The sequence below is a fragment of the Eupeodes corollae genome, chromosome 1 (assembly GCF_945859685.1).
Source record: "Eupeodes corollae chromosome 1, idEupCoro1.1, whole genome shotgun sequence".
NCBI lineage: Eukaryota > Metazoa > Arthropoda > Insecta > Diptera > Syrphidae > Eupeodes > Eupeodes corollae.
The window spans coordinates 70,689,668-70,701,591 of record NC_079147.1 but is presented as its reverse complement, the minus strand read 5'-3'; the positions used below and the strand labels follow the sequence as shown (position 1 = coordinate 70,701,591).

General features: G+C 34.0%; 1 long non-coding RNA gene across 1 annotated transcript; it reads right to left on the bottom strand.

Moving 5' to 3' along the window:
* Positions 1 to 9,735: 9,735 nt before the first annotated feature.
* On the bottom strand, positions 9,736 to 10,921 carry LOC129941074 (uncharacterized). The gene is made up of 2 exons (XR_008780809.1): positions 10,401 to 10,921; positions 9,736 to 10,258 (listed from the first exon to the last, which is right to left on the bottom strand). It is a non-coding gene; the product is annotated as an uncharacterized LOC129941074 (long non-coding RNA).
* Positions 10,922 to 11,924: the final 1,003 nt, after the last annotated feature.

Here is an 11,924-nt window from a genome sequence, read left to right as displayed (position 1 = left end):
TTTTCAGTGATACCAGATTTATATTTTGATGATTGCATTGAATTTTGTTGAATATTATTTTTAAATTATTCTTGAATTTCAAGAAAATTTCAATTGATTTTAGGTGCCTTTTAAGTAGAAAAAAATGTATTTTTTCTAGTATGTAAATACAAAAGAAACTTTGTACATACCCAACTATAGTGTGTACAAACAGGAAGGTTCACGGGTGCATCTAGACCCCCTTAAATACTCCTCTATTTGTACGCTGTATTATTCATTAAAAAAAAAACTTGTTTTAGGAGTGTACATTGACTGAAAAATCAAATTTCAAAAACATTTTTGTTTTACTTAACAGTATTTCCTCGCCTTAATGTTTTAAACGTGTTCTATTGAGACTTTCATACCTTGGCATGATGCTTAGTGCGTTGGACTGTCATGCGAGAGGTCTTGGGTTCAATTCCTGCCTGTGCCACCTAAAGTTTTATTCACGGGCACTGCCTCTTGCGAGGAATTGACAAATTCTCCAAGAGTAATTCTTGTCATGAAAAAGTTCTTTCTCCAATTAGCCATTCAGATTTAGCATATAAACTGTAGGTCCCCTCCATCCTTGACAACAGTACTCGCACTGGTTTAGAGTTGTAAGTCACTAGGCCATGGTTCTCATAGGACTGTTCGCCACCTAATTTATTTATTTTATTTTTATTGAGACCTTCACCTAACTGTAAAAAAATATCAGGAAGATACTCGTGCTGCAATAATGGAGAGTCAGCCTGTTTTAGTGAGCCATACATAAATTCTATTGAGAATTTTAGGAAAATATTTTAAAATTAAAAGTAGTTGCTTATGGAAAGAACTTATTTTTTAAGTGTCATATTCATATGTCAATGTTTTTAAATTATAATATTATAACTCCTATAAAATTATTTAGGATTGTTGAAATATAATTTTTTTTGGGCAAATGGCACACTTTAAAGATGGGAATTAAAATATTTTGCTAGAAAACCGTCAAATAATTATTGTTAATATCAAATTAACTATGAATTACGAACTTCCAAAGAGCATTTATTTTGTATGATATATCCAAGTCTGAAATCTAAAAAATGCAGCATTGAGGCAAACAAACTTGAGATTTTGAGTAGTAACAAATCCAGGGATAATTTTATAAAACCATCAATACTTTAAGGTTTCTCTTGACCATAATAAATTAGGCAACATTTTTCGAAAATGATGGAGTTGCTTAGCAAAATAAGAATCATTTATACACTTTAAAACTATATTCACTTGGTTAATAGAATCCAAATTTGTTGCATTTACCAAAATGCATAAATCATATCCATGAATTCAGATTGATGAAAGTTGCCTAATGGGGATGAGAGACAAACATCTTCATATTTGAAAACTCATTGGGTAGGTTAAGACAATATAAGATATAAGGGACTTCATTAGCAGTCAACTGCATTCTTTGAACTCATATTTTGATCAAGGCATTAATTTTTAAACGTCGAACTCTACTTCAAAAATGTCTAGTTTTAGTTTATCGTACAAAAACTTCCAACAATATTATTATCTACAAAAAAATTCCTCGAGCAAGCTACAAGTCCATCACGATTTGTATTTTGTATAGCAAAGAAATATTACTTATTTATTTTCCAATCCAATCCAATTTTACAACGACCAGTTGTTTTCACTTCATAAATAAATGTTCATATTCTCTGTCACCTATCGAGAAAATTGTCTTCCAATGAGTCTACCAATTTGTTTGTTTTCTAAAGTCTTCCAACCGTGTAAACAGACAATTATTATTAATTGGAAGATTTAAAAATTTCAAAAATTTGGATAAAATAAAGTTTTAATTTTATAGAAAATTGGCACCTAATTGGACGCTATTGGAAGTTTTTTGACAGTTTATTCAACATTGGAAGATCTTTCAATCGTGTGTACTTAGCTTCACGCATGGGGTTTTTTTGTCATTTATGTTCATCTAAACCGCTCAAATTAAACATCAATCGATCTACAACTATGAATAGTTATTTTTCTTTACTAAAAAGGAGATGTAAATGTGCCATTACCAAAATTTGATCAATTAAAATATTAAATACATCCTCAGGCATATGAATAGATCATTATCGAATGTCAGTTTGTCAACTTAAACACAGTGATGAGAGGTTGTAATTTGCAAAGTTAAAAGACTTAATTTTAAAAAATTGTTAGCTTCCAAAAGCTAGCGATAATAAAGTTGACAAATTGTATCCCACTCCTTACAATTTTTCTTTCAAATGGTTTGCTGATTCGATTTTGCGACACTTAAGCAAAAGATATTATGATTGTCAAAATTGTCAGATGTCTTAAACACTGACTTCCGATAGCTTGGACATCGTTTGACCATGACGTTTCTAGAAAAAATTCTAGCGTCCAACTCAATATACTTTGCCAATAATCTCATTTTATCCTAATTGTGTTCCATTGGGTTAATAATTTATTATAAATAGTAATTCTTGTAAAGTGCAACAAGCAAAAAAATTACTAATTTGACAGCTATACACCGATGCTAGTACTTCCGATACCGACAAGAAAGAACATTACCACCCATAGAGAACTATATTGTTTTTATATTTTAGAACATAGTATAGCCAACAACTTAAATTTCATTTGTTTCATTCAATTTTATGCCTAATTTATACAAACATGGAGGTGTTTATATTTCCGCTAGGCAACTTTAACAGCATTAGTAGTCTCTTCCAAATGTATAGTTTGGTGATGATTAACTCAATAACAAGAATAAATCAATTTACCAATAGTGTTCCATTCGTCTTCGGCAACAAAAATCAATATCTTATTATTTGAAATCCAACATACCCACCGGAAAGAAAAGTATGTGCAACACGCTTACTAGGGAAACTTGTTTTTGACATATCCGAAAATGTCTTTCCTTTCCGTCATTTCATAATAAATTTGCTTCATTTAGATATTCATGTTAAAAGTGACTCTTTTCATATCAATTAGTAGTTTTTATCTTTCACACAGTTGCTCGACGTCTTAATGATTAATGCTTCTGAAATGACAAGGTTAACGTTTTTTCATTTTTCTAAAAATAACTTTTAAAGGTTTAGGTTATTTTTGATCGTCAAGCGAACTTTGGTTTTTAGTTAAACAATTCATAAAGTTCGTTTATCTACCTACTATAATTTATGTTAATGACTTGCAGTTACAAATAAAAGTATATTGCATTAATCGAGGCCAAATTCCGTTCATAATATAGACTGAAATAGTAAAAAAGAAAAAGGAATTATAATTTGTTTTCTTTCACTACAAGCTTAGCTAAGGCATCTAGACATAGGTCATTATAACTTTGATCAATGACGTCAAAAAACCAGCTTTTAGTTTCTAAAATTCCATGTAAACACTTTTGTGTACCTTACCTGCTTACTTATGCTTCTATATACACAACCACGAAGACGAGCGACGCGACACTTTGGCTTAATGAAATACACTTCTCTTCAACTAAATAGGTTCAATGTCCATCTTTTACGAAAGAATGCAAAGTGGGATCTTGCAATATTAATGAGTTTTGCTGATTTTACTTAATGTAAACAAATAAATGTCTTAAAAAAAAAGTAAAAGACTTTGAGTTGTTCTTTTCGCTTCTTATGAATATGTACTCGCTGATATATAATACTTCCTTTTTAAAGGGAACTTGGAAATATTCATTAAAAAGGCAACAAAAGTAATTTTTAAGATAGTTTCAAACTCATTTCAATATTTCAAAACTTATTCCATCGGATATATTTGTAATAGGTCTAGACTATGGCAACTATACCTTGACCGTGAGTGATAAGTAAATAACTGAACCAAGTCTTATCAATAATTTGTTCATGGATAAAAGAGTGTGGAACACACTTATGGTAACATGGTTACTGCTCAGTCAGACCAGTTTCTGGAAAACCAGACCCATAGGACATGCAGAGTATACGGAAGTACGTATAGGAAGTATGTAAGAACAGACTACATGACTTCCTATCTGAATTTTATCATCATTTTAGTTTTATCTTCCCTTTTAGGAAGGAATGGGTGAACAATGTTGCACAGATGAGTGAGTCGACAATATCCACATAATAATGGCTTGAAAATGAATTCTGGAGCAGGTGCATGTTTCGTTTCTGAAACATTCAATCTTTCCAAATCCAATACTGTATAGACTCAAGTATAAAAACCCCATCGTGTGAACTAAAACAGCTCATTGGTATCAACAGAATGCAAGAAACCGATACGAGATGGACAGGCTATAAATAAACTCTTAGAAAGACACTTTTTCGATAGTCTTAAAGAACTCGAAGACATTCTAGGAAACAGCCTATTCGATTTTATCAAACCCTCTAGAAGACTAGACTTAGACAATCCACAGACATCATAGGTTTTAATTATTTATTTTTCTTTTAGAGGAGTACAATACTTCAGGGTATCACAATGGGTCTACATCGTGTGGTGATAACGTTATTCTTCTCTCATATCGAATCTGGGCAACTGACAAAATGCTTTTTTCTTAACATTTTTGTCATAGTGTTTCCTATTTCGTATTTATTAATGTTAAGATTAAGATTACAATCTTAATATAAGTGAAGTAAAGTTATCGATCGCCACCTTATCTAACCTGCCTTTCGGAGGGCTCAATACAAATTGTATTAAATGGATTCAAGTCTCCCCAAGTAAAACTCGGTTATTCCTCATCTTCAGGGCTCTTTCTTGTTTTTACTAATGACCTTATGCCTGGAACTTCTTACTCACTTACCTATTTCTATTATTTTTTTTCCTCAGCTTTTCATATTCGTTTTTAGATTCGACACCTTGCTCTTCGGATGTGAGACTTCAACGGAATTGTACCTATGATAAGCTCATACAACTTGTCGGACGTAGTCTAATTGGGGGTTTAAACTTCCGATGGTTTTCAACAACATTTATGGCCTAACATCGACAATAACGAAACGTATGTTGTCCTCCAAGTAGCTAATCGTGTTAAGCTTATCGGGGTAGATTGGCAACTACACATATTACCTCAGAAATTAGTGAAGTGGTGATAAGACACACGATCTTGGAGGCCAATTTACGGGTCAGTAGACAGTAACGTGAAACTATACGGTTACCAGTTACCACACGTTTCCTTTAATTAATCAATTGTGGAACGAGCTGTGTGCTGTATGACATGTTACACCGTCTTGTTGAAACCACAGCTGATCAATGAAAAAGTTAGTAATAATTCCTTCATATCGGTTTTTTCTTTAAAGAAGCACAAAAGAATCATTCCACCAACCCATAAAGCACACCAAAACAGTCAATTTTTGTGGATGAAACATGCACTTCATGATTCTATCACCACTGTAAATATGGAACTTTTGTTTATTGGAGAATTCATTCAAAACCAAAAGTGATCTTCATCTGAAAAAAATTCATGCGATACGTACATATTTCGAACAGAATCATGATTTTCCAAATAAGTTTTCACAATTGTAAAACATCGTTCAGAAGTCAATGGGTAAGTTCGGAATACATAAGGGACTTGAAAGTTATAGGCAAGTTTCTACTTACTGATTACCCAGCCACCAAAAAATTACCTTCCAATTAAGGAAAGTTGACTGGAAAGTTAGTCAAGAAAAATCTCCCTAACTGTCAAGTCAAGTCTACTTCTATCAAAATGACAGTGGATAATGTTTTTTCATTCATCTGAAAGCTGAACTTTATTACTCTATGATTTATTTATTGTCTGCACAACTTTATTAAATGCTGTCTGTAAAAGACTTCCTTGTTAATTTGGAAAAGAAACAACTAATATTTCTTTACAATACAAAATGCAAATCGTGGTGGACTTGTAGTTTGCCTGAGGAGTGTTTTGAAGACAGTAATTTTGTTAGTACTTTTTGTACTATGAACTTAAAGAGATTTGCGAAGTAAAATTCTGAATTTGAAGTTCATGACGGTTGAAAAAATTACTAGTTGCCTTGGTCAAAGAATGAAGTTGACTGAAAATAAAGTCCCTTATGTTGGCTGAACCTGCAAATTTTCACTGAGAAGTTAGTCATGAAAAATGTCCTTAGCTATTAAGTCAAGTCTACTCCAGTCAAAATGACAGTTGATCATGTTTTTTCATTCGACTGGAAGCTTAATTTTATTTCTGTATTTATTCATTTTCTGCACCACTTTATTAAATATTGTCTGTAAAAGTGTTCCTTGTCAATTTGAAAAGGAAATACATAAGTAATATTACTTTACAATACAAAATACAAATCGTGACGGACTTGTAGCTTACCTGAGAAGTGTTTTGCATAAACTAATGTTTTTGGTACTTTTTGTGCCTGCTATGAGCTTAAAGTACAGGTTTTTGAAGTACCTAAAGTTTGAAATTCATGACACTTGGAAAACTAATTAGATGCCTTGGTCAAAATGTACGTTCAAAGAATAAAGTTGACTGGAAATGAAGTTCCTTATGTTATCCATCTATTCAATGCCAAGATAAAATCAAAATAAATCACTTAACAGCTAACAAAAAGTTTTGCCTTAAAATAGTAAGGCTCATCCTTTTTTGTAAAATAAGCTTATTATAGCTACTTTATAAGAGTTTAAATCTTATTGTTGTTAAGCAATTACGATATTTAAATAAAATAAAATACAAAATAAAAAGTTCTACAACTTTAAAAAAGATCCCATTAAAAATGCGGCAAGATGTTCAGGTTTCCCAATGTCATCTGGTTATTATCTATAAAACTTTATAAAAGTCCAAAGATCGTGTGTAACTAAAACTGTTTGGTTGGTTCTGCAGTAACTTACTTTAAGTCTTTTGGACAGTATTTAAAGGAGAGCATTTAAAATGATTTTTTTTAAGGGTACCAGCCACGCACCGAAGTTTGTAAAGACGATCAGGGGAACATCGTAGTAGAACCGCAGTCGATGGAAAGATCACTTCTCCAAATTATATAACGGCGATGACGAACCGAATTCCGCTGTAAGGGAGATCAACAATTCCGTTTACCCGAACTTGACGAAGTGAAGATAGCTGTATCTAAACTTAAGTCAAAGAAAGCTGCTGGAGCTGACGGCATCGCTACCGAACTATTCAAAGCAGCAGGCGATGACTTGGTAGGGAGCATGCACCAACTCATCTGCAAAATTTGGTCGGAAGAAAGCATGCCCGATGAGTGGAATCTCAGCATAGTGTGCCCGATACATAAGAAAAGAGACCCTCTAAACTGCGCCAACTACAGAGGCATCAGTCTCCTTAACATTGCGTATAAGATCCTCTCTGCCGTATTATGTGAACGTCTGAAGCCATTCGTCAACAACCTGATTGGTCCTTATCAGTGTGGCTTCAGACCAGGAAAGTCCACTATCGACCAAATATTCACACTGCGGCAGATCTTGGAAAAAACCCAGGAGCTTCAAATCGATACCCACCATCTCTTTATCGATTTTAAAGCCGCGTATGACAGCATCTATAGGGAAGAGCTCTACCGAGCAATGTCTAGTTTTGGCATCCCTGTCAAACTTATCCGTTTGTGCAGAATGACGATGGAGAATGCACGCTGCTCTATCAAGGTCGGAAAAGATCTTACCGATGCATTTGTTGTCAAAAAAGGTTTTAGACAAGGCGATGCACTATCATGCGACTTCTTCAACATCGTTCTGGAAAGAATTGTGCAAAACTCAACCGTCAACACTAGAGGCACAATCTTCCAAATATCCATCCAATTACTCGGATACGCAGATGATATTGACATAATTGGAAGATCAAAGCGTGATGTCAGTATAGCGTTTTTGAGCATTGCGACGGAAGCGAAGAAGATGGGTTTAGTGGTCAATGAGGGCAAGACCAAGTATATGCTGTCATCAAAAAAGGACACTGAACGACGACGTCTTGGACAAAACGTCACCATGGACAGCTATAACTTTGAGGTAGTTAAGGACTTTGTCCACCTAGGCACCGCTATTAACTCAGACAACGACACAAGCGCTGAAATCAAACGAAGAATAACTCTTGCAAATCGCTGCTTCTTTGGACTTACAAAGCAATTGAGAAGTAAAGTCCTCTCTCGGGCATCTAAAATCACCATCTATAAGACACTCATCATCCCGGTTCTCATTTATGGCGCTGAGGCCTGGACCCTGTCAAGAAAGATGAGGGCGTCTTAGGAGAGAAAAATTCTTCGGGTGATTTTTGGTCCCGTTCGCATAGATGGAGAATGGAGGAGAAGATATAACGACGAACTGTACGGGCTGTACAGCGACACTGACCTAGTTAGCAGAATTAAAGTCCAACGGCTTAGATGGCTAGGTCATATAGAGCGGATGGACATCAACGCTCCAGCCCGGAAGGTCTTCGATCCCGAGGGACGGAGTAGAGGAAGACCGTGACTCAGGTGGCGCACCCAGGTGGGAGAGGACCTCAACCAACTTGGCGTGCGAAACTTAAGACAGCTAACTAGGGATCGAGCTGGCTGGAGACGCATGTTGGTTGAGGCCCAGGTCCGTCCAGGACTGTAGCGCCTACTTAAGTAAGTAAGTTTAAAATGATTTGTCACAGTAAAATCGTTGAACAATTTACGCCACTTACATTGTCATAATGTCTCTCGTTTCAATCTTTGATACAGTTGGTTTACAGGAAATAGCCAGTTGTATTTATTTCTCATCTTAAATCTGTGGCCTGAGTGAACTGAGTGAACACTCGAGTTCATATTTGGTCGTTGTATTAAGTGAAGAGATTAAATCTTTATACTACGTTAATGTCTTCATCTGTCACGTCGTTGCAATACATAGGAATGCAAAACCAATATACCTACATCGACACACGTCCTTTTTGTAATAATGTATAAATTACAACTTAAATTGTCAAATACTTTGAGACCAAACTTGTTCTTATTAGATTAACAATAAGAATCTTTAGAGCGTAAAACTGGATGTCTTTGTACCTATACTCATTATGAGTAGCGAAGTGATTTTAAAAACTTGTGAGTTCGATAACTTTGTGTACTACCAGGCATCGATTAGCTTAAATAAAATTCGCTTCAAATTTCAAAACATTGTCGAACTTGGTTATCGCCAAATTATCATTAGCGAATGTTTAAAGGCTAATTTAACGGCTGGTGCAATTGATGGAAACGAAACCCGATATTATTTGCAGAGTTTTGCAGAAAGGAAATGAAGGAAAAGTTTGGCATAAGGTTTTTTGATACAAATTTGTAGAATTTAAAGAAGTCTTTATTTGCAATAGGTTTGGTTTGACTACAATTTAAAACTCAAACAAAAATTGCTCAAAATAAAAAAATTCCACAGCTACTGGTGGAGAACTATACTACCAGGCATCTTTGTATCCTTTGGAGAAAGCTGTGGACAGACTTTTTAGTCTAAACAAAGGTAGTTAATCCACAAGACAGTTGCTTTGGCATATATTCACAGCATTTCATTTTAATCGATGTGACGACTAATTCTAAAATACTTCAAAAAGGTATTACATAGTATCAACCTTAAGGCATGTAAACAGGTTGAAGGATCTTTTCATCAAAACCATTGATGCCAAGTGCAACGCAGACCGTCTAAGCCAAAAGAATCATCTGCACAACAAAGTTCCTTCCCAAGTCGGAACAGACCAAAAATTCTAATGCAAGGGAACGATTCAAGTTGTTGCAAATACACACTGGGACCCAGGCAGATCTTTAAGATGTATGTATCCCCTCTTTGTGCAATAATCGTTATCTTCAAAAAAACAAATCAACGTTGTTTAAATTATCATTGTTTTTTTAATAAGTAAATCAGAAGATAAAAACAGAATCTCAGAAATAAAATACCAATTGATAGTAATTATTTAACGTTTCATTTGCTTTTTTTTTGCAATGAAATAATGTTGGCACCATTGATATTTTAAGCAAATGGCTAAACTCGCTAAGACAATACAATTAAAAAAATAAATTCGCTTTTACATTCGAACTTTAGCGAACGTTCTCTTCGCTACTCATAATGGGGGCAATAGTGTCATGCATAGGTACATAAGTATAAATCAGGTTCAAGACAACAAGTAATTCAAAAATGAACTTCAACAACTTCCAGACATGTACCTATTCCGATGAACTGCAATGTAAACCCCTTTCGATAAAACTCCGTTGATTTCGCTTTGCGAGACCAAGAATGAGAGATGAAAACAAAATTCCTTTAATAAAAGTCATTCGCCTACATTCTTTTCTACTATTAAAGCCGCTGAACCTACATCTCAGAGTCCACAAACCACGTATCAGCCGGAAGACTGTTTAATATTTAAAAAAAAGAGAAAACAACAACAAAGTAAACTCGACTGCATGCAAATTGCAAAGTGCAACACAAAACAAAATAAAATACAATACAATACAAAATTCCAAATAAAAATAAAGTTAAATTAAAAAACAGACCTCCATTCACGTCTCGCAATCGCCGCCGCGCCGCCTTGTCGCCACCATAGCCTAGCCATAGCCACAACTCAGCCCCAGTGCCCAGTGCTCACTGCCGATGCCCGTCAACCGTCAGCCGCCAACGCCAATGATAAAATTTTATAAACAACTCATAAAACTTACAGCAACTATAAGAAAATAAAACGCATGAATTAAAGCAACATTTTGTGGGGGTTTTTCCCTTAGCTCTAGCTTTGGCTTTGGCTTTGGCTTCAGATTCAACAAATGGACATTGAACATAGAATAGGTCATTGTTGTTTTTCATATATAAAAATGTTGAAATGCTCCTCCGTCCATACATACCTCAATAATTAATTTGTTTTTAGTTGTAATAAAACAATTAATTATTTTGTATTTATTTTCAATTCAAATAATCACCTGATACAAACTTACATATGTACATATTCGACAGCAGAATTTTTATTGTTTATAAGAAAAAAGAAAAAGATTATTAGATTGTTGTTATCTCTGCTTGTTTATTACCTACCTAGCCTTCCCCTTTCTGCTCTTCTTCCCTCTGTTTCATTCAAATGAAGAATTCTAAATTTTAATTCGTTTAACGTTGAGCGTAAACAAGTTAAGGGTCATCTAATGGTTTAGGAGAAATAGTTGCATAATTTATTATTATTCTTGATTTTTTCAAGATTTTTATTTTTGTTTGATTAAGATGTTTGGTAAGATATCTTTAATAAATTAATTATCTACATAATTGATATTTACGTGTGGATTGTGTTATTTTGATAAATTTAAAAAGTGATAAGATACTGATCGCAGTTTTGATTTCTCTTTGATTTTAAATTTAAAAAAATACTTGTGGGGAAAATTAAGTTTGGCAAGAGTACGATTACTTAGGGGCCAAAAATTGATAACGGTTTTTTTTTTGTAGGGAACCCATCTACAAAAGCAATTTCATCTATTGGAACGGGATCTAGCCTTGTTAAGGAGATAGGAGCAATTAAAAAAATAACGATTTAAAAAATATTAAAATAGTTCAGACTACATTAAAGACTTCATTTGCAGTCAACTGCATTTTTTGAAGGTACATTTTGACCCAGGCAAAGTTTTTGAAGTGGTTTAATTTTCAAACTCAGAACTTTACTTCACTAACCTCTACCTTCATTTCATTGTACAAAAACTACCAATTTTTACAAAACCGTCTTCAGGCCAGCTAAAACTCCAGTACGATTTGTATTTTGTATTGTAAAGTAATTTTACTTATTTCTCTTAGAATTTGAAAAGGAACTCTATTTTACAAAATTTTAATGGAATTGTGCAGAACATAATTAATTCATAGAGTAATAAAGTTCAGCTCTCAATTGAATGCAAAAAGCATGATCAACCGTCATTTTGACATAAACAGACTAGACTTGATAGTTAGTTCCCTAACTAATTTTCCAGTTAACTTTCCATAAAAGTTACCTTAGTTGGAAGGTAATATTTTTGGCAGTTGACGAATGAGATACTAGAAACTTGTCTTACTTTCAA